The sequence below is a fragment of the Panthera onca genome, chromosome B3 (assembly GCF_046562875.1).
Source record: "Panthera onca isolate mPanOnc1 chromosome B3, mPanOnc1 haplotype 2, whole genome shotgun sequence".
NCBI lineage: Eukaryota > Metazoa > Chordata > Mammalia > Carnivora > Felidae > Panthera > Panthera onca.
In genome coordinates, this window is record NC_138344.1 from 85715336 (window position 1) to 85742052 (window position 26717).

Here is a 26717-nt window from a genome sequence, read left to right on the forward strand (position 1 = left end):
AATCGTACAGATAACATTTCAAGGGAGATACCCTGATGGTTTTGACTGGAATATTCATATGAACTTTTAAAAGAGATGAGTGATAGAGCTAATCCTTATCTGTAAGTTTTCAATTTATATTGTTCCTGCCCATGTACAAAACCATGTTTTTTTCCTACAAATAGTTTTGGGTTTTTGTTTTTGTTTTTGTTTTGCACTGAGGGGTATAAAGGAAAGCAGAATTCTTTTATCATGATTCTTGCTTCAGCAACTTTGGGACAAATTATAAGTCCTAAACTGTGGTGCCAGAACAAACCAAACAGAAGGCACACGTATTGTTTCTTTTTTTCTACTCACATTCAGTGGCTGCTGAATATTCTGAAAGCTTCTATTTCCTGAGCCTCCAAATACTTTGCTATGAAAAATTACATACCCTAAAAAATTGGGCCATTCTGAAGTCGAATTATGCAAGAAAGTAAACAGACATCAGTAGCTGCATTAAACTTTTCAGTGGAGCTACCATAGCCTGGCCACCTGATACACAAAAGCAACACAGCGTGCAGTTATTCATGTCTGCCATTTTGTCCCATTACAGGCTGTGCAGATCAGATGGGGTGGGACTCTGACAAGAGAGTGGGCAGGACGGGGGATATATGGAGAGGCCTGGGACTCTCTGCAGCATGCTTCAATGTATTTCAGTCTCTTTGTGAGAGTTTATAACAATTTGGGTTTTCTGTTTGTTTGTTTGTTTGTTTGTTTGTTTTGCCAATAACCAAAGGCAAAGATGAAAATAAATCTTTAAATGTGGTAATTACCATACCATGTTAAAGTGACAAGTGTGAAGGTGGGGCTTTTTGAGCCAATAAGCTATAATATTTATACCAAGTAAAACAAAAAAAAAACTTCCAAGAACTATACCTCAGTATGTAGTTCTCTAGGGATATAAAATAACTAATGCAGAGATGCAGAGTTTAAATATATGAAACAAGGAATCAAGTAGTATAATGAAAGGCAACCAAGCTTGGACCTACAGTAAGAAAGAAATACGAATAGCACCCAACATTTTAGCAAGGAAATGATCAAACTGGGTCCTCTGACTCTTTGATGATGATGATGATGATGATGATGTTGATGATGATTGATGATGGTGATGACAGATGATGACTGCCATTTCAAAAGCACTTCTGGGACACATATTATCTCATTTAATCCTCATGACAATCCTATAAGGAAAATAATCATCCCATTTTACAGATGAGGAGATTTAAGCTTCCTGGAACTCCTGACAGGACATACAAGACTAGGCAGAAGAAGTAAAAACATACATAAAGAACTTGACTGATGACATCAGACAAGAATCACCTACCAAAGAAAGATGCTAGAGAATGAGGAGGCACAGCAGATGACCAAAGGTTACATTACAATGAAATATGTATATTAGAAATCCAATATAAATCAGGGAAAAATGTAAGGAAGATTTTTTTTTGTCTTGCCACATACTAACAGTCCTTTTAGAAAACAAAGGTGACGAAATTTCCTTTGTATATTTGCACTGTTTATAAAGATAACAGTTGTTCAATGAGTACAAACTTAACACATACATGATAGTTTCACAAATCCAACTGTTAAAATGTAATTTTAGGATGGTTTTGTTTGGCTACAGAAGCACCTAGAAAAAGCTCGGCGGTCCAACTATTCTCCGATAAACTTGTTTAGTTCATGTGGCATACATATCTGGTGTCCAGATCCTGAGATGAAACGGTCCAACAGTTCTACGATCTCCTATTTGGCAACACTATTAGAATCCCAACAGGTGAAAACTGGGAGGAAATCGGGGACCGTGGCTGATAACAGTGAACAATCAAGCAATAGTCACAGGAGGAAGAATCAAAGTTCAAGACACCCTGCAGAAGTAGAGTCACAGGAAGAAACAAACTAAAAATGTGAGTTGCAGAGAAAACATCTGTAAGCAGTGCTACTGTTGGGGGAGGCAAACCCTCAGGCAGTCCCTTGCCAGGCAGCATCAATGTAAACCAACACCTCAGTCATGGGAATTTTTGCTCCAGATCAAAAGGACAGCAGCAATGCCATCTGCTGTTTGCTTAGAAAAATGGTAAGAGCAGATGTTTCCATGTGCTGACCTGCCATCCCTCGACTAAGAGGCCACTTGAAAAATAATCATGAAACAGCACAGGAGAACATCTGCACAGTGCACAGCAGACCACCAATCATGCAGCATAGGAGAGAAAGAACATGCAGTGAACCCATGAAATGATTGTAGGCAGGTCCCCAACAAGTGGTGGGGGTCCCCTCATGTGTACATGTCATATGAGAACATATAAAAGTGGAGATCAGTTTGGGGCGAGGAGTGGTCAGAATGCCTCCCAAGGACTTGAGTGATTTGGGTGGGCAAACCCTAAACTAAGTCAAATATCTTCACAGCTACACAGTCACTTCTCAGACTCCTCTCTGTTGTTGCAGAGAATCTCATTTGATTTTGTATAGCCCATATTTTAGGCATCACTGAAATTAAATAATCAGCGGTTCCTTAAGAACAAGCCATGGCCTGTAGATGAAAAAAAAATTCAAATGCAAAGGGCCTGTGCAATGTGGGGTCAGGATAAGGTGAGGGAATTTGCATCTCACCAATCCTGCTACACCAAGCTCCAGGAGGCCCTCGCCCCCAGGGTATGGCTGATTCAAGCTAAGGCTCTTGAAAATTGCTGAGTCACTCTGCAGACACCAGGTGGGCCTGCAGACTCTTGGTCTCAGGAGGAACCAAGTTTCATTCCGGATTTGCACCTCACCTATTCTCCCCTTACTTTGCTGCCACTTGCCACCCTCTGTGAGTTGATCCTCTTGCTCTGAGAGCCTTGCATGAAAAGCCCTAGTTATCCATTCTGGCCTCCCTGCTGGATGCAAGTCCTCGGTCCCATCTCCCACTAGCTAAACGTCATCATGGCCTCTCAAGTCATTTTCTGAGCCAGAATACATGTACTTGGGAGTAAATTTTACTCACAACTTTTCAGATAATAAGTTTTCCCTTTGTGTACATAGAAGACAAAATGTGTACATGACCTGTATTTCCTCTTAAACACATTACACGTCTCTACTTAGGAATTCGCTTTCAAGGTACTGTTTTTTTTCTAACATCAATTATTTGTTCCATCTTCCTTCTTTAGTTTATTTTTCTGGTCTAGTGATCCATTGCCCAATATATCCTCAACGTTTTGGTTTGAGTTTTGTAATTTGGAAGGAAGAGATTTGGCTCATTTTTTAAATGAGCACTTCCTTTTCCTGATATGAATGCGACATTTTTTATTGATCAGAGACAGAGGGCTCAATCTTACTTTCTTTGCTTTGCAGACCTGCTGCACACGGTAAATGCTCAAGTGTTTCAACAAATAAAAAAAACAATTTTCAGGAAACACCTTAATGAAAATGTCTGCTATACCACCACCAGAAATAATATAGATTCTCCCTAAAAATGATACACAAACACTGGTGGGGAGCTTGAGCTCTGTAATAGCGGCCACTATCTCCTCCCAAACTCTCTCCCGCAAACCGTTGTTTTGCTATCTCTCCTTTCTTACAGCAAGGCAGCATTTGAAGAAAAATGTTACAACGTAACTTTCTCTATGTTATAATGCAAGCAGTGCCTTCTAATAAAATTTGTTTTCTTAGATCCTATCAACTATATAGCACAGTTATTGTACACTATTATCCTTACCACACAGCAGTCCCAAAGAGAGAAGATGTTGCTTAAAATATAAAGATATCACTTAATTTCCAAAATTGAAACATATTTTGCCTCCTTCGAAGTTGTACTCTTAAGACAAATGCGTATCATTAGCATTCTCTTTGGCACTTGGCACTCAAGGAATTCTTTTGGATATGCCCTCAGAGTTTTGTTTTTTTTTTCTTTTCTTCTCCCTTTCTTTTATACTCTCCTCAGTGGTCAGGAAGTTTTTCTTTGGAGAATTATTTTGAATTTTGTAAACATTCAAATGTCATTTGGAGGCAACCATGGGCAATACCATGATCAAACAGGATATCACTTGGCTAAAATCAAGATATGATTATAAAGTTACTGTATGAGTAACTACATGCTATATATTTGTTTTCTTCTGTGACTCAAACTGGTTCTAAAAGTATAACAAAGATTTTCTGGGCAGCAGAACAGCTGCAACAATCCTAAGATGGCAGTTTTGATGGCTAATACTTCTCTGTATAAAAATAATAAGTGTATACACATATATATAAAGAAACAAGTCTGTAAATAAATTCTATTTCATGATGATACTCATACCGCAAAGTAGTGTATAAAATCTAATCTAATGTAAAATTTTAAAACAGAATACCTACACACTTTTAGTATGCTCTTGAATACTGTAATTATTTGCCTTGGAAGATTGCATGTTGCATACTGTACATCATTTCCTATTTAGACTTATTCTCAACTGGATTGGAAGTGAATGTCCTTTCCATTCACTAGGCCATTCATTGCGTGTAAATCAGGCATACTGTGAGGATCACTGCATTGTCTGATAACTTTCTATAGTCACTACTATAAAGCAGCTGGTCTGAACCTTTACAAGATAGTTTGCCACAAGACAACAATATACCGTAACGGTTCAGGTGTCACGATGCTGGGACTTGCAAAACCCAAATATCTACCAAGTGCCTGGTTCTTTCAGGTACTCAAACAAAGCAGAATATGGGGTTTGTTTCTTCCCTCAGAGATTATATTACTATACTGGAAAACAAGTCAACCAAAATTTCAGTTAAAATTAATGTAGAGAAATGTGGGGTAATCCAAACTACTAGCTGAAGTAGTATTTTTAAAAACCTGCTCATACTGTCTAATGATAAACAGTCTTTTAATTGGTCAAAAAAATAACAGATGATGGAGAAAAATCCAGACCCTCAAAACCCACTTTAAAATTTTTGGTGTGTAAATTAAATATGGTCCTAACATCTTCATTTTTTACTTTCTGTACAGAGAAGGGCAAAGGATCTGCAGACCTATAATCCAGCAAATTCTAAGGCCATAAAGACTCAAATTAAAGGAAACATAAATTCCTAACCTGCTTCTTGGAAGCTAATTCTTTCCCAATTAAACAATGAGATTTCCCTTAAAAAGAAATTAATCCCATGGGTGCCCCAGTGGCCCAGTTGGTTGACCATCTGAATTTGGCTCAGGTCATGATCTCACAGTTTGTGAGTTCAAGCCCTGCGTCGGGCTCTGTCTGCTGACAGCTCAGGGCCTGGAGCCTGCTTCAGATTCTGTGTTTCCCTCTCTCTCTGCTCCTCCCATGAACACTCTGTCTCTCTCCCAAAAATAAATAAAGATTAAAAAAAAGTTTTTTAAAAATTAACCCTGGAATGCAGGGACGGTGTCTCCTCTGAGTGTAATTCTAGACCTAGTCCAGTGCTCAGTGCTTTAACCTAATAGTAGTTATGTACACAGCAGCCCTAAGGTAACTGACTTTTTTTTTTTTCTGGCTTGTAGGATGAGTCAATTACAGAAGAAGAGGGTGTGTTCTTTGTCTTCTCTTTACTAACTAAGGCATAAGCTGGGTATATACAATGACAAACACCTATTTTAAAAAGACACTGAACTGAATATTTGCTCTACTCAATACCCAACAGGTTGATTTATTAACTGAACTTCTTGCATTTTTACTGAACTGAATGATGGTTTTGGTGTCATGCAAACAACACTCTGCAAGTTTTCTATCGGCCATCCCTATGATTATACACCCTTTATAGTATGGACGTAGTGACCATATATCGTCAAATATTCTGGAAAGTGTTTGTAAAACAGAGAATGTCTGTTACCTCCAACATTATATCATCTTAGGGCTTGCTTACAGGCAACAGTAAAAGTTCAGCACCAAACTGAACTTTATAACTGATTTTAGAATCTTTTAAACTCCTTTTGAAAGAATGTATGCCATGAGGAAGTTGTTTTAAAATATAGTGTCACAGAAAGTGTGACTCATTTAATAATTCAAATTATTCATTGTGTATTATTCATAGTATAATTCTTAGTGATGGACACAGGAGTGTGGACACTCCTTAATTAACTGACTCAAATGTACAAAAATAGTAAAATATTACTCATATATCACAACATAATAACTTCATTTTCATCCTGTTGGGCTTGCTCCAATGAAACAAGGAATAAAAATAAATAAACACAAAAGTGTATGAATAGAATTTTTAACTATCAGAGATTCTAGTACATTTTAAGTAGATTTTTTTTACATTGGCTAATGCAGATATACATTACTAAGTAATATTCTCCTTCTTTAAGGGAAGACATTTGTTTATGCTGCTTTGCTTTTCCAAATCTATATTAAAGACACTAGTTGCCTCTGATTTTTTTTTTCAAAATAGGCCAAAGGAATGGCTAAAAACCATCATAAAGTGTGATAAAGTATGGCTGAATAATGCTCCAAAATAAACATTTGGCCTTTAATGTCAGAGTAAATATTTATAGACTTTAGTATCTACAATGTTTTTTAAAAAGAAAGCTATTTTTCTCTTCATTTGACATGCAAGAGTGCTTTTTTTTAAATGTTTATTTTTGAGAGAGAGACAGAGAGAGTGTGAGTGCGAAGTAATGCTTCAATAAACATGGGGTGCATATGTCCTTTCGAATTAGTATTTTCATATTTTGGGGGTAAATACACAGTAGTGTGATTACTGGATCATATGATAATGCATTGTTAGTAGGAATGCGACCTGATACAGTCACTGTGGAAAACACTATGGAGGTTCCTCAAGAAATTAAAAACAGAATTACCATATTATCTTCTCTTTGTCTTTAGTGTTCTATAGTATGTCTATATACAGGCTTTTAAAAAATTTCTGCTTGTCTCTGCATTTTTCAAGATCATGGATGCAAACTTGGGTATCATTTACAAGGATATGATCACAAGATACGGCAGGAGATCATTCAGCAAATAATGTCTCTGATTGCTAATGTGAAAAAAGATATTATTTTGGAGAAAAGTACATTTTCAGCCCTCAGAACAGAAAATGAAAAAATAAACCTCGAACTACATCAATTAAAACAAGTAATGGATGAAGTGATCAAAGTCTGAACAGATATACCAAATTAGAGTTCAGTCTAGAAAAGAGCAGAGTGAAGGAACTGTATTCATTGAATGAAAGGACACTACTAGAAATGAGGACAGAAATGGTGGCAGTGCATGCCCAGCAGGATTGGGCTGTTACCCAGACAGACAGGAAGGTAGACACTGAGGTTGCTGGCCTCAAAACCAGGCTGCAGTTGCACAAGCTTGGAACAGTGTCTGTATTTACATGTCTAACAGTAGCTCTGGGATTTTATAGCTTGTGGATATCATAAAGTGTCTATTTAAAGAGAAAAAAATGGCACATGGTAGCGCTACCTTTGCTTGTGTTATTATATATTTCATCTGTTTTAAACATCAGTTATCTTTTTTAATGTTGCTGCTCCTCCATTCTCCTTAGAATATCATCTGGACATCCTATTAGATGTACAGTGGACCTTTGCATTGCATTTTCAATGTCTCCTAACTTCTCAATTCTACTTTCGATTGTCTTTGTCTCTTTGAGCCACATTCTGATCATTTCTTTAGCTCTTTCTTCCAGTTCACTATATTCTTTTCAATGTTTTGATCTTCTGTTTGGTTTGTACACTGGATTTTTAACATCAACATTTTTTTCATTTTTACCAGTTGTTTTTCTAACCTGAATAGTAGTTTTTAAAAGTCTCTTGTTCCTTGTGTACTTCTTAAATTCCATCTTTTCTTTCTTTAAACACTGTATAACAGTATTTTACATTTTTGAATCTTATAATTCAAATATCTAAAATCTTTGTAGTTTTAAGTCTTTGTTTGTTTGTTTGTTTTTACTGAATCCCATTCCTTATTTGGTGAATTTCTAAAATTGTGCAACATTTTAAAAAATGTTTTATTTGGAAATAAATCCAAACTTAGAGAGAAATTGCCAGAATAATACAAAGAATTTCCTCAAACCCTTCACCCAAAGATTCCAAGAGTTTCTAATTATGTACTTTATAGCAAAGCATACAATCAAAAATCACACAATGTACTTAAATATTACATCTCTTCAGTGTCCTTCAATCTCAAATAATTCTTCAGTCCTTTCTTGACCTCCATGATATCATCATTTTTTAAGATTATAGGTCAGTGGTTTTGTAGAATGCATCTCAATTAGGGTTTTTATGATGCTTCATAATAAGATTCAGATTCTAAAACTATCATGTTGTTACCTCAGGGCAATATATCAGGAGGCACATGATGTCAACTGTTAATATATATTGATGTTTCTTGAGTTAATTATTAGTGTAACAACAGCTATAATTTTCCAGTTATATTACTTCTGCTACATTTAATAGCATTCTACATAAAAACTCTCTTATGTCTATTTAATTACTTATAAATCTATTTTTTATGCAGTGAAAATTCTGGATTCCTATTTTATTCAATGTAATATAAGCCATTAGTATTATTTAGTGCTCAAAGTGTCCTGTATTTGGCCAGTAAGAGCCCCTTCAAACTGTTTTATATGTCCTTTTCACATGCCCTCATGATTCTTTGAATATGTCCTTACTTTTTGGTATAAGACATCCAAGCTTATCTATACTATCCTTGCCCCAAACCCAAAACCAGCCATTTCTCCAAGTAGCCCTGGTTCTTTTCAGTGGAAAATGGCATTTAGAAATCATGATCTCAGTATTATGGATGCTCTTTACTACTGAGATCTCTCAGGTATTCTCAAGTGGACAGAGCAACAAAATACATGCATGTGTATACATACATAGAAGTCTGGTTATATACATTTGTACTTTTATATTTATTTCTGTATCTATCTACCTATCTATCTACCTACCTACCTACCTACCTACCTACCTACCTATCTACCTATTTATCTATCTATTGGAAGTCATGCATTCACACCAATATCTGCAATTCTAATCCAGTGCCACAGGGTACATTCTGTATTCTCCCTTTTCATATTAGTAATATCCATCTCCAGCAGTGAGAAATTTTATTCCCATTTCCTCAGTCCATTCACTTATTGCACAATCCCCCTATATGTACCCAATGTCCTGACCTTCCTGGGCTTCCACCAACTTGGCTGCTTGGCTGATCCTTATGAACTCATACTTAATTGGACTTTATCTGTGGGAATCCCAAAGGGTTACAGTGAGGCTGCTTTCCTATAAAGAGGATTTGGGTTTGTTTCTACCAGGAGCCTAAGGCACAACCAGTGTGACATCATGTGGACTCTCCTACAGATGATCCTGGTTAATACAGAAATTTTAGGTTACCAATCTGATGTTACAGCAAGCCTCAGTCTAAGTCTCCCGATTCCATCATTTACTGTTCCCCTCTCTTTTTAATTTTTTTAAAGTTTTTTTTTAAATTTATTTTGAGGTGGGGGGAGGGTAGAGAGCGTGAGCAGGGGAGGGGCAGAGAGAGACGGGGAGAGAGATTGAATCCCAAGCAGGCTCCACACGGTCATCTCAAAGCCGGATGTGGGGCTCAATCTCATGAACCCATGAGATCATGACCTGGGAGGAAACCAAGAGTCAGATGTTTAACCCACTGAGCCACCCAGGCATCCCACTCTCCTTTCTAATTTTAGTTTTCAGGTGCTTGGGGGAGGGACTATTTGAAGGGTGGGGTATTCTCTGTCTTACTGTTTCTGTTTTTTTTTGTTTTGTACTGTTTGTTTGGGTGTTCTTTGTTTCTTTATTTCTTTGTTTTTGCCCTTAAAGAGTCCCTTAAAGACTTAGTTTCTTGCAGTTCCCAGAATGCTGTGAAAGTCAGGCTTCTAATTTATCCAGATTTAGTTGTACTAAGTAATGGAGCCATTCAGAGTATCTAATCAGCCATACTTTATGTGTCTATATGCTTATCTGTATTGATCTTTCCCTATATACCAAAATTATTAATACCCTTGAAACACCGTGGGAACCTCTGCTACAGTCCAGTTACTCTTTCAAAGCAAAAAAAAAAAAACTGAGTACAGAAATTATTGGGTAACACTTCTATTTTGTTCTTATCAGGAAATATGGACTCTTTATAGCAAGGTTATGATAAGAATAAATCTTTTTTTTAATCTTAAAGATAAAATGGTCATTAACATTCCTTTGATCCTGACCCCTAATCTGAAACATGAAGAAAACACAGCCCAGAGAAGATGGATTCCTACCAAAGTAAATGGCATTCGGTAGGCTTGCTTAGATTATTTAGAACTGAGGTCTCTGGTCTACTATTCCTAATTTATTTCTGTCCAGTCTTCTTTTCCTGACCAAACTCTATGATTCATTTTTTTTCACAAGTACATTTTAATGTTTCCCACTTATTAAAATAATTCATGATCATTTTAGAAAAAAATTTAAATGCGTAAAAGTATAAAGAAAATGACCTTTATTTATAACCCTACTTCTTGGAGATAACTACTGTTAACATTTTAGAGTTTTTAATGCTTATATCCTTTATTTTTATAGTTGAGATCATACCATATAGTTTTGTATCTTTTTTCATATAATAGCATTAATATTTCCACACCTCATTAAAATCTCTTCATAAGCATTATTTTTGATGCTCTACAATATTTCATCATATGGATGTACTTAAGTATAGTGAACTATTCACCTTCAGTAAATATTTAGATTTTTCCCTTTTTTCTATTATACATAATGTTCTAAAGAATATGATTTTTTTTCAGTATTAGTCCACACCAATAATTATTCCTTAGAACAGCTTCCTAGAATTAGATGTCTTAGGTCAAAGGATGTGAACGTAATTAAGATTCCTGATATATACTGCCAAATTACTTTTCAGAAAGATAGTACCAATTTATGCTACTTCCAGTTGAGTTTTAAGAGAGCTGGTCTTATTGTGTCTTTACCATGGTTCTTCCATATGGGCTTGACCATTCCCAGGTATTCTTTTTCAGTATTTTCCTAAAGTTTCAAGTGAAAGGGCTCTCGAATTATGGAATGGAGCCTGGGGATACTATAGCTAGCCCTCCAACTAGATAGACCTGTGTAAGGATGAACATAGGAGCACCTCAAAAGCTTTGCTTGTGCAAAATGGTCCTTCTTCCATTCCCTGTGGTAATATGGCCTTGTGGGGGAGATCACAGGCTTTGAAGTCAGACATACCTGTCTACCTATTATCTGTGTAGTTTCAGGGAAGAGAGGTAAGCCTCCTTGAGCCTTATTTTCCTGATCTATAAAATGAAGCCTTGGTGCCTATATGGTTGCAAGGATTAAATGTAAAAATGTGTGATACTTTTTTATCCCCTAATTAGTCCTTCCTATCAAGGGATCTCGACACTTACAATGATTTCATGAGCTAGATAAAATAGAATATGCTTCTGCCATAGGTTACAGCATTCACAGGTCACAGTTGGCAGGTACACCCTTCTACCATTTATCTGACTGGTAAGTTTATATACTGAATGCTTACAGGTTTGTACTGTGGCAGCATGAAAGAATGGGGCTTTCAGAGGCCTGGCACCCAGGATACAGAAGCCAAAATGGTAAGGTTTCATAAAATATATTCTACCACATTCAACTGATTAGATCAGGCTCCTCTATCAAGAAACACAGAAGTGCCCAGCGAGGAGTTAACTGTTTATTGCAATCTCACCTCTGGTTGTACATCTACTTTGAGAAAACTTTTAAAAGCTCCACTCAGAAGCTGAGTGGAATTGGATATACTGAATTGGAACCTCTGTGGGATGGGGCCAAGGTATCTGTAATTTTTAAAGCTCCCTAGCTGATTCTGATTCACTGCCAAGGTTGAGGCTTAATGGATAATGTGGTTCATAGATTCTGGAATGTAAGAGCTGGAAATGGTCATCCAAACCTTTAGTTAAACAGCCTTGATTTATAGATTAGGAACCAAGGCCTACAGAGGTTTAATTACTTGTTAAATATCACATAGTTTGGTAATAACAGGACGAAAACCTAGAATTCTAACACATTGCCAGAATGTCTTCAAAAAGCTTAGTAGATAGAAGACAAACATCTCATAGAATGCAAAAATCAAATTTTTTGAAAGAAATTACTACCATGTGGCAAGGAGTCTTTACTGCTCTTGTTTCTAAATGATCGTATTTCACATTGTACATATATGCAGGATGAAGAAATTAGATTTCATTTCTCACCTGGATGAAGGGCCAAAAAATGCTTGCTTTGCCATTTGCTCTCCCCCAGGAAGTGAGCAACTATTGCTGTAATACAGAACCTTTGTTCTCTTTAGCACATCAAGTCCTCTTAACTTTTTTGGTGTTCAAAACTGTTTAGATATACAATGGCCAAGGTGTAGATGTCAAAAAGCTTCCCCAAGGGCTGGCACCTCCAAAGTTCTTTTTGATTTCTGGAAGGTAATTATTATTATCTCCATTTACTTTCTGAATATTCCTCTCTTAACATATACTGTTTCTTCTTTAGATATTGGAGGGAGGGGTGAGAATGTTAAAAACTGCTTAGGTATTCAATAGTGGACATATCAGGGTCTTAGAACCTTGGGTGGGAAAGGACTTAACCAAACCTACTTTTTAATTTGATTATCATAGCCTGCTAATGAACTTTTAATCATGCTTTTTATGAAATTTTAACATGACTTTAACTTTAAAAGATTTCCTGAAAAAGAAAAATAAAACCTAACCATACAAAAATGCCTGGCTAATTTTTATTCATTGGGGGCTGGGTCCTAAAATATCGCTTAAAGGCCCTGAGTTCACAACTGACACGTTCTTGACATTTATAGTGATTCTATGGACCCTCAGTATCTATTGCTACAGTTCCTTCTCTCGGTGTTTTTCTTGGATTGGATTTATAGCCAACTGGTTGTAATTGACCCTCTATTGGGACAAGTTAGGATATGAGCATATGACTTTTCTGTTAAAAAAAAAAAAAGACACAGAGAGTGACCAAGAAAAAAAAATCACCATTGATATTTATCTTAAACTTCCTTCATTTCCAGCTTCTCTGGCAGCAAGTCAAGCTGCTGTCATAAAGTAGAACTCTCAGTAAAAAGGGTTTCCTAGAGAAAGGCCACATTTCTGAATGCAGAAGCACATAAAAAAGAGTATGATAGAAAAGCACAGCATTTCTCCGTCCTTCAGGCACACACAACACCTGAGTCTTGCCACAATATTGGGGTCTGCCACCTGAGATTCCAGGTTGGCATTTCCTTACAGGAAAACTGGTCATAGACAGTCTGAGCACAGATGGGGAAAGGGATGTAGAAATCTCTATCAGCTCTTCACGGAAAGCCAAGGCCTATCAACCTACATAAGCCTTCCCAGACCCCACAAGCACCATCTCATTTTCTCCAAGGAACTGATTGATTGGTGGGTCTTCTTCCGCTTCCTCATCTAGTCGGCCACTGCCCCAAAGACAGAAAAACAAACTAAGGTTTTACCCACTAAATGAGAGTCTGAAATTCTTTCTCATTTAACCTACCATGGTTGGTTTTAAGGAGACTGAAAAAAGAAATAGAAATAATTCTACATGGGGTGCATGAAATGCTTATAAATTTATCTCCCAAAGAAGCTTTCACTACCAAGCCTACTATACAATCTACAAAGTCAATCTAATTTTAAGAATCTAAAACCAGCCATCTCCCAAGCTCTTTAACTTTGTGGTCTTAGGCTTGGGAGTTCCTACCCCCATGTGCTGGGAAATAAATCAGTGCAAATCATTCTATTCAACAGCTTCCAGTTCTCCTTTCAAATGGCCTCTAAAAAGTTAACAACAACTGAAGCCTGTTTTATGTTAAAGTCCTAATAATGTAAATAGTCAAATGCAGCATTTTTAGTCATTAGCACTGAAAGAACATCATACATCCGATTGTGTCACCTGGGTGTGAGCGGGGAATGCTGTTTTCTGTACAAAGCCGCTGACCACGATGAGAGATCGTCCATCTGTCCTGCTGCTAATAACACTGACCAGAGGTGGGAAGGCTGTTAATGGGGACCCCTTAATGCAAGGTTTCAGTTCATCTCAGGTTTGGCTCCTCAAGCTTCCCACTAGCTGCACGTTCTGGCAGACTGAAGCAGACAAGACCTCTTCAAAACTTTTGAACTTTGGAGGCCAGTTAGAGAGGGAAATAAAGAAGCAAACCCTTGACATCACTGATTTTGCAAAAGCACTTCTTAAGTCCTGTGCCCTATTATGAAAACTCCTGTCCTCTAGTAATAATAAGGGCAAGAATTTTTGTATGCTTAATTGTGCTAAGGTCTTACCATCACTCATGTCTCACAACAACACCAGGAGGGAGGTAATATTACCATTCCCATTTTACAGATGAAGAAACTGAGGTTTGAAAAAGTTAAGTAACTTGCCAGAGATCATCACATAGCTAGTAACAGAGCCCAAAATTAAAACCAGGCTTACCTGATTCTAAGGTCCACTGTCTTAACCACTACACAATGCTCTTAACCACGACACCATACAAGGAAGTTAATGGCCTCTCTCCAAAGCTGCTGTCTCTTAACTTGGGCTGTTCACACTGTAGAGCAGAGACACTGAGAGAGAAGGATGCCCACTCAAGAGAGACAGAAGGAATCAACTGCTTTTTGGGCTGTTTCAGTAGCATCACTGCCTTCACTGGCCTTAGCATACCTTAAATGGGTATCTTGACAAGATCCTTACAAGATTTGGGTGACATCTCACATTTCTACAAAGGCGGTAGAGTAGTGTGGTGTCCTATCAGTGGCTTCTCCACTTCTCACTTTGCAAGAGCTCCAGCTATTCTCTTTCCACATAAAGCAATATTAAGACAACGTTGATGATTTATTAAATGTCTTTATGTGTGAGGCCTTAGGCTGGGCAATTTGCAACTTGCTGGGGGCCATGAAATGGCATCTATGTTACATCATTCCCATGAATTTAACCACCTGTGGGTGGAACCATGTGTCCTTCCAATGATAAAACCCCTATGTTGACAGGTCAAAGGGGTCATATCACTACCTCAACTCCCAGGATATTAAGAATAGGACTGTTCCTTGGACACTTATTCTTAGAAAGGAACATTTTTACATCTGGCTTAAGCTCTGAGTCAGCAACTGGATACATACACTCAAGGTATGCTAGGGAGAAACTATTAACCATGCAAACTAGCCCCAAATGGCTTTTCTGATTATTTGCTAGCATGCAGGTGGCTTCATGAAGAGACCTGCAATTCTAGAATGTTAGTTTTTGTAGTATGAGAAAATCATAACTTTTTTTTTTTTCCAGGAACTTGTTTTGCCACAGATTTAAGGCAGTAATTTGTTACAGGCAGGACATTTATAGGGGCTGTGTTATCGAGGCTAGAATCATCAAGAAATTCTATCAGAAGACACAATGTTTAAGTATAGGTCTAATTACTGCAATCATTTCTTTTTTGTTTCCTTTGCAGAGATCCACTTAATCCCATCTCTTAGTGTGGGCACAAACTGACAGTTGCATGACAAGGAATGTTTCCCTTTGTAAAAAACCCACTTCCTTTCTGTGTAGTTTTAGCCTAATTGAAATGTTTCCTATTAAGCTCAATCAAGGCAGCAATTATCTAATTACTCACTTATGCTTTTCCAGCCAAAAATTTGCCTAAGTTGGTATATTGGAATGAGAGAGAACATATTTATTATTGCTTTTACATTTTCCTGTTTGGCTTCAAACAATAATCATAAACATTTACTTCTAGCTCACGAGTATATATCTAATTAATACTGCTATTTTCTATAAAATTGTATGGCTGTAAGCTACAGCCTAGTGCCAAATGTAGCCCCGTCTACAAACTGTGCTTTGTAAAACTTGTGGTTATACTACATGAATGGTGTCATTGGAGAAGGGGAATAAGAAAAAGAGGCTAGTGAAAACAAATCACAAACATATATTCAATCATTTCAAAGCCACGAGTTTTATGGCTTTACAAAATAAAAAAAATGAATAACAGATTCAATCGAGAAAATAATTTTTAGAGCATCACTTTAAAGAAACATATATCCTGTATGTCTGGATTTTCTCCTGATACAAATCCCTTAGGTCTCGAGATGATCACAACCAGTCAACAACACAGGTGGTCCACACTTTTTAGGTATAAATTAGAGGCATATATCATTAAAACCAGAATTAATTTTAGAGTTAGTGACCCTATGAGGTCACTCCTGATTAACTCAATTGTGATTGAGGTTAAGCCAAAGCGCAACAGACAAATTGGGTATGAGAGATTGATATTTTCATTTCCAGACAATAAATTTTATCATTATTGTTATCTTAACTGTTAGCTAATGTGGGACTAATACAGTCCTCTGCATGGAAAAAGACCCCTGGAAAACTTGTGTACTTCTGGGTGAATTTATAAGGAGGTAAAGGAACACCTCATCAATCCCCCAAATTGCGGCCACTTGACAAGCTTTCACCTAAGTTTATCATAAACCCAGAAAATGACTACACTCCATGAGAATTGCAGCAACAACAAAATCAGTCTGCAAGGAGACCATTCCATTTGCTGGAAAGAGATGAGACATTTTGCATTGTGTTGGTAAGGAGAAGAACTTTCTTTTGCTTACACATAGTGAGGAAGGAACCATGCATAATATTAGTAACCTCAGAGATGACGAGTTCTCTACAAAACAAACAAACAAACAAACAAAACCACAAAAAACACTTCACTTTCTAACAACTGATTTATCTCAGGTATACCCTGAGTGATGACTGATTAACGAATTAAACCTGAGAGTGGGGACGATGTCATTCCTAAACCCATGTTATGTTATCTGCTTCACAGTTTGCAAAGAAGTCTTAACAAAATGCATTCTATCTTAAAAGTGGTCTCAAAGATTCTGCATTCTGTGCTGTCAGGAGAGGAGGGCAAGAACAAAAGGTAGAGAAAGGAGACAAACCAATTTCTTTGCCAGAATGGGGAGAATAAAGTAATCAGACATTTCCCTTTCACTGGTTCTTGTATAGGGACTTGGAAGCTTGTGAAGTGTATGGTCGGAAAAATGGATTTTGTTTCTTCATGTGACCATTCACTGGAGAGGACAAATAAGTCTCACTATTCTGTCTGCAATTTGACTCATTCCCGCTGTTTTTTCTCTGAGTAGCTTTACACACTCTAGAGAGGGACTAAATCCATTTCACAGTAGGCAGAGTGGAAGCCTGGGGTGAACCTATCATCTGAGAACAAACATAGAGACCAGCGTTATCACCCATCTGTCTAGATCTGCCCTCAGCTGACCTTCGGCAGCACCAGGATCAGTGAAAGTCTGGTACGTTGAACCTACCAATGCTTCTTCCATCTGCAGGCCCATGAACTTCCTGTTCGGTGGTCAGCAGTAAACAAAAGGAAACAAGACATTAAACCAACGTGGTCTATGTTTTCAACATTGTTTGGCTTTTGAGATTTTCAAGTTGAGTTACCACTGCTTTTATTTCCCCTCCTACTTTGCACCAGTTCTCATATTTCCATCCTTCCTCCGCTGCAATAATTCAATAGAACTAATTATGTCTTTAAAAAATAGTTAAATAAGCAAATGACTGAAGTTCTTTCTGTTTTCCCTGATGCTGGGTCAAATGGCTCCTCAAGTTGTTCTGAAAGGATACTCTTGTATGCCTGACTGGAATCTTCTTTGGAGATTACTTTTATGATGTCTCATTATTCTTCCCAGTGTGTTGAAGGTGCTATTTTATCAAGTTTTAAGTAATACTGTCTGGAAAATTTTAGGATAATACAAATTTAACACTAGGAAAGGTAAATATCCCACAGCTCTTAATTATAATTGTGTATGTGTATGATATATATATATATATATATATATACACATATATATATATATGTTTTCCATTTGTCAGTTATTTTTCTATTTGTGCATTTTTATTTTTTTTAATTTTTTTTAAAATTTTTTTAACGTTTATTTATTTTTGAGACAGAGAGAGACAGAGCATGAATGGGGGAGGGTCAGAGAGAGGGAGACACAGAATCTGAAACAGGCTTCAGGCTCTGAGCTATCAGCACAGAGCCCGACGTGGGGCTCGAGCCCACGGACCGCGAGATCATGACCTGAGCCGAAGTTGGCCACTTAACCGACTGAGCCACCCAGGCGCCCCTATTTGTGCATTTTTAATAGCGGATTGGCTTGCTAGTTATTTTGGTTCTAAGGCCTAGAATATTAATGCCTCTGATAAATGAAACTTTGCTTTTCATCACTCTATTAAGATCTTATAAATCAAAGTCACCACCTACTATGGAAAAGTCTAATGTTAGAGCACCTGGGTGGCTCAGTCGGTTAAGCATCTCACTCTTGATCTTGGTTCAGGTCATGATCTCCCAGTTTGTGAGTTCAAGCACTGCATCAGGCTCTTGGAGTTCTCTATCCCTCTGTCTCTGCCCCTCCCAACTCATGCACACACACACACACACACACACACACACACACACACTCTCTCTCTCTCTCTCTTTCTCTCTCTCTCTCTGTCTCTCAAAATAAATAAATAAACCTAAAAAAATTTTTTAAAAAAAGCTCTTCACTTGTCATTGCCTAAGTTAAAAATATGTCATCCAGGTCAAGGATTGTAAAACATTATAACCCTGGCTACATACTGTAATTACCTAGAAGCTTTTTTTTATTTAAAAAATTTTTTTTAATGTTTATTTAGTTTTGGAGACAGAGAGACACAGTATGAGCAGGAGAGGAGCAGAAAGAGAGAGGGAGACACAGAATCGGAAGCAGGATCCAGGCTCTGAGCTGTCAGCACAGAGCTTGACACGGGGCTCGAACTCAGGAACCACGAGATAACAACCTGGGCCAAAGCCAAACACTTATCCAACTGAGCCACCCAGGTGCCCCTAGAAGCTTTTAAGGCCAGAGATCCTAATTTAATTTGTATGTGGTATGCTTGGGAATCAGGACTTTACAACACCCTCCAGGTGATTCTAATATAAATCCAGGGCTGAGAACTACTTTAGAATGAAAGTATATAAACACACTATATACTTGAGCAATTAATGGATTTTGTAATTTTTTCCTTTAAGAGCCCTACTATTTGCTTGAGGTGAAACAGAGTGCTGCAGTCATTCATTCACAAAGAGGCCCCCTTTGTGAAAAGGGGGCCACAAAGTGACCCCCTTTTCACTACCTAACTGGCCACAAAATCAAAACACCCCTTGAAGGAAGGAAGGAAGGATGGAAAGAAGGAAGGCAGGAAGAAAGAGGGAAAGAGAAATTTGTCAAGAAAAACTAGTTTAAAGGGAAAAATAGAATGGTAGGCCAAATAATAGCTCCCTAAGATGTCCCATCCTAACCCTTGAAGTCTGTGAATATATTTCTTTACATGACGAAAGATAGTTTTACAGACATAATTAAATGTAAGACCTTGGGACGGAGATAGTAGCCTGGGTCATCCGGTGGGCCCAAGCTAATCACACGGATTCTTAAAATCAGTTTCCCCCCTGTGGTCAGAGGAAGTCCTGCTACAGAATAACAGCTCAGAGAGATGCAACGTTGTTGCCTCTAAAGATGGAAGAATGAGGCCATGAGTTAAGGACTGCAGGAGGCACCCAGAAGTTTTGGAAAAAGACAAAGAAACACATTCTTCCCTAGAGCTAGCAGAAAGGAAGACAGCCTTCCTCACACCTTGAGTTTGGCCTAGTGAGACCCATGTTGGACTTCTGATCTACAGGCCTATAAGAAAAATAATGTGTGTTGTTTTAAACCACCAAGTTTGTGGTAATTTGTTATGGCAGCAGTAGGAAAATAGTGCAGATACTGGTGTTAATTTTGAATTTCCAGAGTCCTCAGACAGAGGTAGAGGTACAGGGAATGTTATGCGGAGTAATGAGATTGCATCTTGCTGACCTCTAACTACAGGGAGTATAAATGACCTAGGGCCCCAGTTGCTGCTCTAAACTCCACTTGGTGCAGAGAGCATGCCTCCCATAGCTGCTCCCAGCCAATGACTGAGCCAGCAGCAATGCAGAGGCAGCCAGGTTCTGGGGAGATGCAGAGCTCCTCTGACTTTACCAGTTTGGTAAGGACTGCATCCTGTGATGGCCTTGCTGAGCATCCCTTCAATTGCACTGCAGTATAGGACACTTGCATCCCACCTTCCCCTCCTCTCTCTTTCACTCAGGGTTAGACTTGTATACGGATCCGACACAGCTATTCTACCTCTCCTGGCTCCTCCCCCATTTTCTATCACAGGCATTTTCTAGGACCAGCTATATAATTCGAGTACAAAATAAAAACGTGGAGCCCTCTGTTCAAAAATCATTAAGAATTTTAAGCCTGGGATAGCAGAGCATTAATTACCCCAACTAAGAATTTTATTTATTTATTTTATATATAAATTTATTTAATTTTATTTATTTATTTTAAATTTATTTATTTATATATAAATTATTGTCGAATTGGTTTCCATACAACATCCAGTGCTCATCCCAACAGGTGCCCTCCTCAATGCCCATCACCCACTTTCCCCTCCCTCCCACCCCCATCAACCCTCAGTTTATTCTCAGTATTTAAGAGTCTCTTATGGTTTTCCTCCTTCCCTCTCTGTAACTTTTTTTCCCCCTTCCCCTCCCCCCTGTCTTCTGTTGAGTTTCTCAGGATCCACATATGAGTGAAAAAATATGTGTCTTTCCCTGCCTGACTTATTTCACTTAGCATAACACTCTCTAGTTCCATCCACGTTGCTACAAATGGCCAGATTTCATTCTTTCTCATTGCCAACTAGTATTCCATTGTATATATAAACCACATCTTCTTTATCCATTCGTCAGTTAATGGACATTTAGGCTCTTTCCATAATTTGGCTCTTGTTGAAAGTGCTGCTATAAACATTGGGGTACAAGTGCCCCTATGCATCAGCACTCCTGTATCCCTTGGGTAAATTCCTAGCAGTGCTATTGCTGGGTCATAGGGTACTTCTATTTTTAATTTTTTGAAGAACCTCCACACTGTTTTCCAGAGCAGCTGCACCAGTTTGCGTTCCCACCAACAGTGCAAGAGGGTTCCTGTTTCTCCACATCCTCGCCAGCATCTATAGTCTCCTGATTTGTTCATTTTAGCCACTCTGACCGGCATAAGGTGGTATCTCGGTGTGGTTTTGATGGAGTGACACTGAGCATCTTTTCATGTGCCTGTTGGCCATCTGGATTCTTTTTTAGAGAAGTGTCTATTCATGTCTTCTGCCCATTTCTTCACTGGATTATTTGTTTTTCGGGTGTGGAGTTTGGTGAGCTCTTTATAGATTTTGGATACTAGCCCTTTATCCGATGTCATTTGCAAATATCTTTTCCCATTCTGTTGGTTGCCTTTTCGTTTTGTTGATTGTTTCCTTTGCAGTGCAGAAGCTTTTTATCTTCATGAGGTCCCAATAGTTCATTTTTGCTTTTAATTCCCTTGCCTTTGGAAATGTGTCAAGTAAGAAATTGCTGCGGCTGAGGTCAGAGAGGTGTTTTCCTGCTTTCTCCTCTAGGGTTTTGATGGTTTCCTGTCTCACATTCAGGTCCTTCATCCATTTTTGTGTTTATTTTTGTGAATGGTGTAAGAAAGTGGTCTAGTTTCATTCTTCTGCATATTGCTGTCCAGTTCTCCCAGGAACATTTGTTACAGACTTTTTTCCATTGGATATTCTTTCCTGCTTTGTCAAAGATTAGTTGGTCATACTTTTGTGGGTCTAGTTCTGGAGTCTCCATTCTATTCCATTAGTCTATGTGTCTATTTTTGTGCCAATACCATACTGTCTTGATGATTACAGCTTTGTAGTAGAGGCTAAAGTCTGGGATTGTGATGCCTCCCACTTTTTCTTTTCAATATTACTTTGGCTCTTTGGGGTTTGGGTGCCGTGATAGGTCAGGGGCTCAGTCCGCAGTTCCAACAAAGCATTTTAAATGCAGGGTCCTGTGCCATTCCTCAGGTGACTCCCCCTTGAGGCTGGCACTGGTATCTTCTGGTATATTCCTTGCATATCTAATCCTAGCTTGGTATATGTTGGGAGGACACTAAGAGAACATTCTGCTGCTTTTCCCCTAAAATTAACTCCTTTGGGCATCAAACTTGGCTGTGATCAAGGAGTGGGAGTCAGTTTCACCTTGACCTCCCTAGCCTTTGATATGGTTTTAAAATTAAGTTTATTGACTCAAGCTAGTTTTCTATTCAGTTTTGAAGTTTCCTTTTTCTATAATAATACATTATGTTTAAGAAGTAGGGTGGTTTGGGGGCACCTGGGTGGCTCAGTCGGTTGAGCGTCCGACTTCGGCTCAGGTCATGATCTCACAGTTCGTGGGTTCGGGCCCCGCATCGGGCTCTATGCTGACAGCTCAGAGCCTGGAGCCTGCTTCAGATTCTGTCTCCCTCTCTCTCTGCCCCTCCCCCACTTGTGCTCTGTCTCTCTGCCTCTCAAAAATAAAGAAAAAAAAATTTAAGAAGTAGGGTAGTTTTTTGAGACAAATTCATTGGAGAAAAAAATGTAGTAAGAATTATAGTTGAGATTTTTGAAGTTTCATTTGAAATAAACACCAATGCAAAATTTAGGCAACAGAACTCATAAATGCATTTCATCATTTCATAGTGAAAAAAAGGGGGATGGAAACAACTAAAGGGCTACTTCAGGGAAAGGACTAAAATTCCCTCCTTCTTCTCCCATTTGAAATTCTAGGTGTTTTTTGTTTTTTGTTTTTTTGAGAAGGTGTTTTCCAAACATTTGGCAATTTTAAATATAAGGGCAGAGCTCTGTGGCCTTTAGCAACCTCTCTAGGCCTCAGTGTACTAAGCACGCTGGACCCTGCATATTCTCTGAGATCCCTTTCAACAATAAAATGCTTTGGTCTCATGAAAAAACATCTGCTTTAGTCAAGGCTGTGAGTTTTTATGACATTATCATATATTCTTCCTGAGTGTCTGTCTTTTCATGATTTTCCGAAACAACACATTTGCTTGGTGCTCCTGTCATTAGGATTTGTTAAGGCATTATAGGTAAGATAAAGAAACTGAAATGAAAAATGCAGTTGATAGAATATTCACATGACCAGCCCAAGTCCCCAGAGTTCTTTAGGGATAAGCTCTGGACTGGAACCTAAGTCTCTTGACTATTCATCCTATCTCCTTGTCTGAGCCTCTCCTAGATCATCATAAAGAGCCAAGTGGTTAGATTTTGGATTTTTTCAATATCAAATTAATAGATTAACATTTATCCATTTAATATATTCCCTTAGGTGGTACACAGGTCTGACCAAAACATTGGATTTCCCAAATCCCTACATTAATAATTTGGTCCCTTCAAACTGATGTTGTTTAGTCTTTTTTTCTTTTTTTTTTTTTTTTTTTTTTCTTTTTTAATTAAGTAAGCTCTACACCCAGTGTGGGGCTTGAACTCACAACCTCAAGATCAAGAGTTGCATGCTCTACTCACTGGGCCAGCTATGCACCCCCACACTGATGTTGTTTAAATATTTGCCTCTCACTGATGTAAATGAAGCACTAGGGGAGAAGGACCACCAAATCCCCATTTGTACAGCAGAAGGCCTACAGGTAACAGGACCCGCTGTCATTGGAAGTCCTAATACTATTGTGGTATACCTCTTGTGGTCCCACCCAAGCAACTCATCCATAGAGGTAACCTTGGGTGTAAAGTTTTGGCATCCTAGGTAACCATCTAACTGTTCCTGCTCTTAATCCCATTTTGATATTATATAACAAGTTTTCCTTTAAGTCCATTTCATTTTTATAATTTGAAACAACAAGTAGGGGTGAAATGATGGCTCCTACATCATAAGTCCAGTGTAAATTTTGAAACCTGCTTCTGGTTTTCCTCTTTATCCAAGTAATTTATTATCACAGAGGTCTAGATATGGCGAGGACTCTTAGGGCTCTTTGAGAAAAAAACAAACACAAAACAAAACCCTCTAAGTCTAAATGTAAACCAGAACCATATATACGGTTTATTTAAAAATTCCTATTTATTGCATTAAATCTTAAAGTATCAGATTTTAGACTATTTACAATTGTCTGCAATAGGAATATTTACAGAAACACTTAATTTTTTTGTAGGGTCCATGCCAGCCATTGCAAATTGTGCTGAAGTTCTTTTCTCCTTATTGGGAACTAAGATGCTTTATTATCTGATGATCCTATTCTAAACTTGCTGAGTTTATCAGAAAACTGTATAGAGACTCTAAATACTTGGGAAAATCTTTTAAAAAAGCAGTATATGCTATAGAGTCAACAAACTATTAAGATGTTGGAACAGCCGACTACTGCATTTTGAGCGTTACTGTAGGCACATACAAAGTCAGGTAAAATTAGCAGACATTTGTTTCAAACCCAGGTCTCCAAAGTTCTTAACCATTCTACACACTACCTCTCCAACTACTCTGTCATTATCCTAGCTGGCTTCCACTCTTCCCGCCCTCACAGTCTATCTCACCCCTGTGTCTTCTCTTGGTTAATGTCTTCATTAACACCAGAAATCTTTGTATCTCGAATTCTTGCTCAGCTAACTGCCATCTCCTGGCCCACCGAATCTTCATCACCTTAGTTCTCCATGCTTCACTTGATCATAGTATTGAAGTCCTGCTAACCAGCCTTGATCAGATCCTCACAGATGCTCGGCATCAGATATTAAAGATTTCCTACTGCATTTGGTAATACTATAATACAGTGTTTGAAAAGGCACCTCTTGAGCCAGATGTTCAGGTTTCAAAGCCTGGATTCTCTACTTTCTAGCTTGGGTAAACTACCTAAACTGTTTGTGACTCTGTGTCTTCATCTGCAAAACAGAGATAATAACACATTGTTGTGAGCAGCAAATAGAAGTTGTTTATTAGTCACATTTGGCTATGATACATCTTTGTTTTCCTTTATACTGTCTGAAGGTTTCCTCTCAAGTTCCCATAGGTTGCTGCCTATATGAGTAAAAGGTGTTATAGAGAACTTATAAGCAATGAAACCCAAACTATTAGTTGAAGGAATAAAGGGGAAAACAGTAGGATGAAGAGGATGGGTGGTCTCAGAAATCAGTCAGGCAGGCAGTTAGAATATTCTTAAGACCTACAGGTGAAGGGACAAGGCCATGGGGTATGTCTCCTCAAAGTGTCTTCAAACAGAAATGTGGTCACAAGTAGAGACGGAGTATACAAAATGAAGTAAAATAAAGATGTTCAAAATGAAGAGCAATTAACTCAAAAGAAAGGAGAAAGAAGGAAACCTTGGAGTCGTTCCTACTTCTACTGATTAGTGATTGACTTCGCTATGGGACAAGGAAGGAATGAGAGGGAAGAAACAGCCCAAATCCCAGTAGGAAAGTAGTCGGTGCCCTGAACCACAGGACAATTTGTTCTCAGAACTAGAACCAAAGCAAAGTCAGTGAAGGATTATGTTGTGGGAACCCTGATGATAAACACACTCAAGATGAAGGAATGAGTGCTCCTTCCCCAATTTTGTGGGTACCAAAATTGAAAACAGGATGATGTAATTCTTAGAAATTGAACAATTTAGGACTCAGCTCAATATTAACTGAACCTCTGCTACGTGCCAGGCACTGAAGACATGATCGTGCCCTTGCAGAGCTACGTACCAGAGGAGAGGCAGACTTTCTCCATGAGCTGCCAAAAGAATAAGAGGGAAGAGAGGAGGGGAGGCCAAATGGAGGGTGGCTTCCATTTGGAGGAAATCATTTACACTGAACTATGGTAACAAGTATAAATTAAACCATTGGTGAGAGGAAACTTAACTTGGCAATAAATTACCATATGTATCAAGAATAGATATCACTTTAGAATATGCATGAGGTGGAAATTAAATGCTTGATTAAAGATACAAAGTAAGATTTAAAACTATATTATTTAAACTTGTATAAAGTGCTTTTATTCATGCTTTACACATGAAGAAACACTGAGTGAAGCCTAAAGCAACCTTCAGGGACCCTGTTATGATCCCTATTTGACAAATGAGAAACAGAGAGGAACAGAGAGATTCACTACCTTGCCTAAGTTCACTCAAACAAAACCATCTTTGACACTGGACCACATTTATCTGGATTTCTTGCCTAAGATGCTGTTGGTTCACCCAGCATTTACACTGAGCATGAGTTCTAAAACACTAGTTCCATAGAATGTTGGCAAATTTCTATTTTATGGTAAAGCAGGTCTTGGACATACTGAGAGAACAGCTTTAAACATGTTTTTACTGTGAGACTTCTCAGAACCTTAAAAATGGCCATGTACAATGTAAATTTCCAAGTTGGGTATATACATGTAGCTTTTCTTCTTTGATCACAGAACACTTTCTTCACGGTCTCTTGGACCTAGAGTAATATGGAATACACTGGAAAATACTGAACCAATGTGTACTGAGGTGAACAAGAATCTAGACAGATTTTGAGTTTGGGCAGAGAAATACAAATATGAGGTAGAAAAATTACGACAAGATGATTCTGGAATAAATTATCCACTTGAAACAACTTAAGCATAGAGGAGCTGGTGCCCCTAAACTAGACCACCATACCTCTGTAAATATCTAGGCAACACTAAGTCTGAATAAGTATGCACATGTGTATTTTATTATGGAGAATTCAGATATAAATACCGTCTAGAGATAGTTGGTGTGAACTGTATGACAAAGAGTCTATTTATTTCATCTGAATGGGGCTGAGAAAAAAGATGCAAACTATATTATCTGAGACAACTGAAAAGGCTGTGGTCCTTAGA

General features: G+C 38.1%; 1 protein-coding gene across 2 annotated transcripts in view; it reads right to left on the minus strand.

Annotated features, from left to right (window-relative positions):
* SLC25A21 (solute carrier family 25 member 21) overlaps window positions 1–26717 on the minus strand; it is a 481661-nt gene that overhangs the window by 292708 nt on the left and 162236 nt on the right. The window lies entirely within an intron of this gene.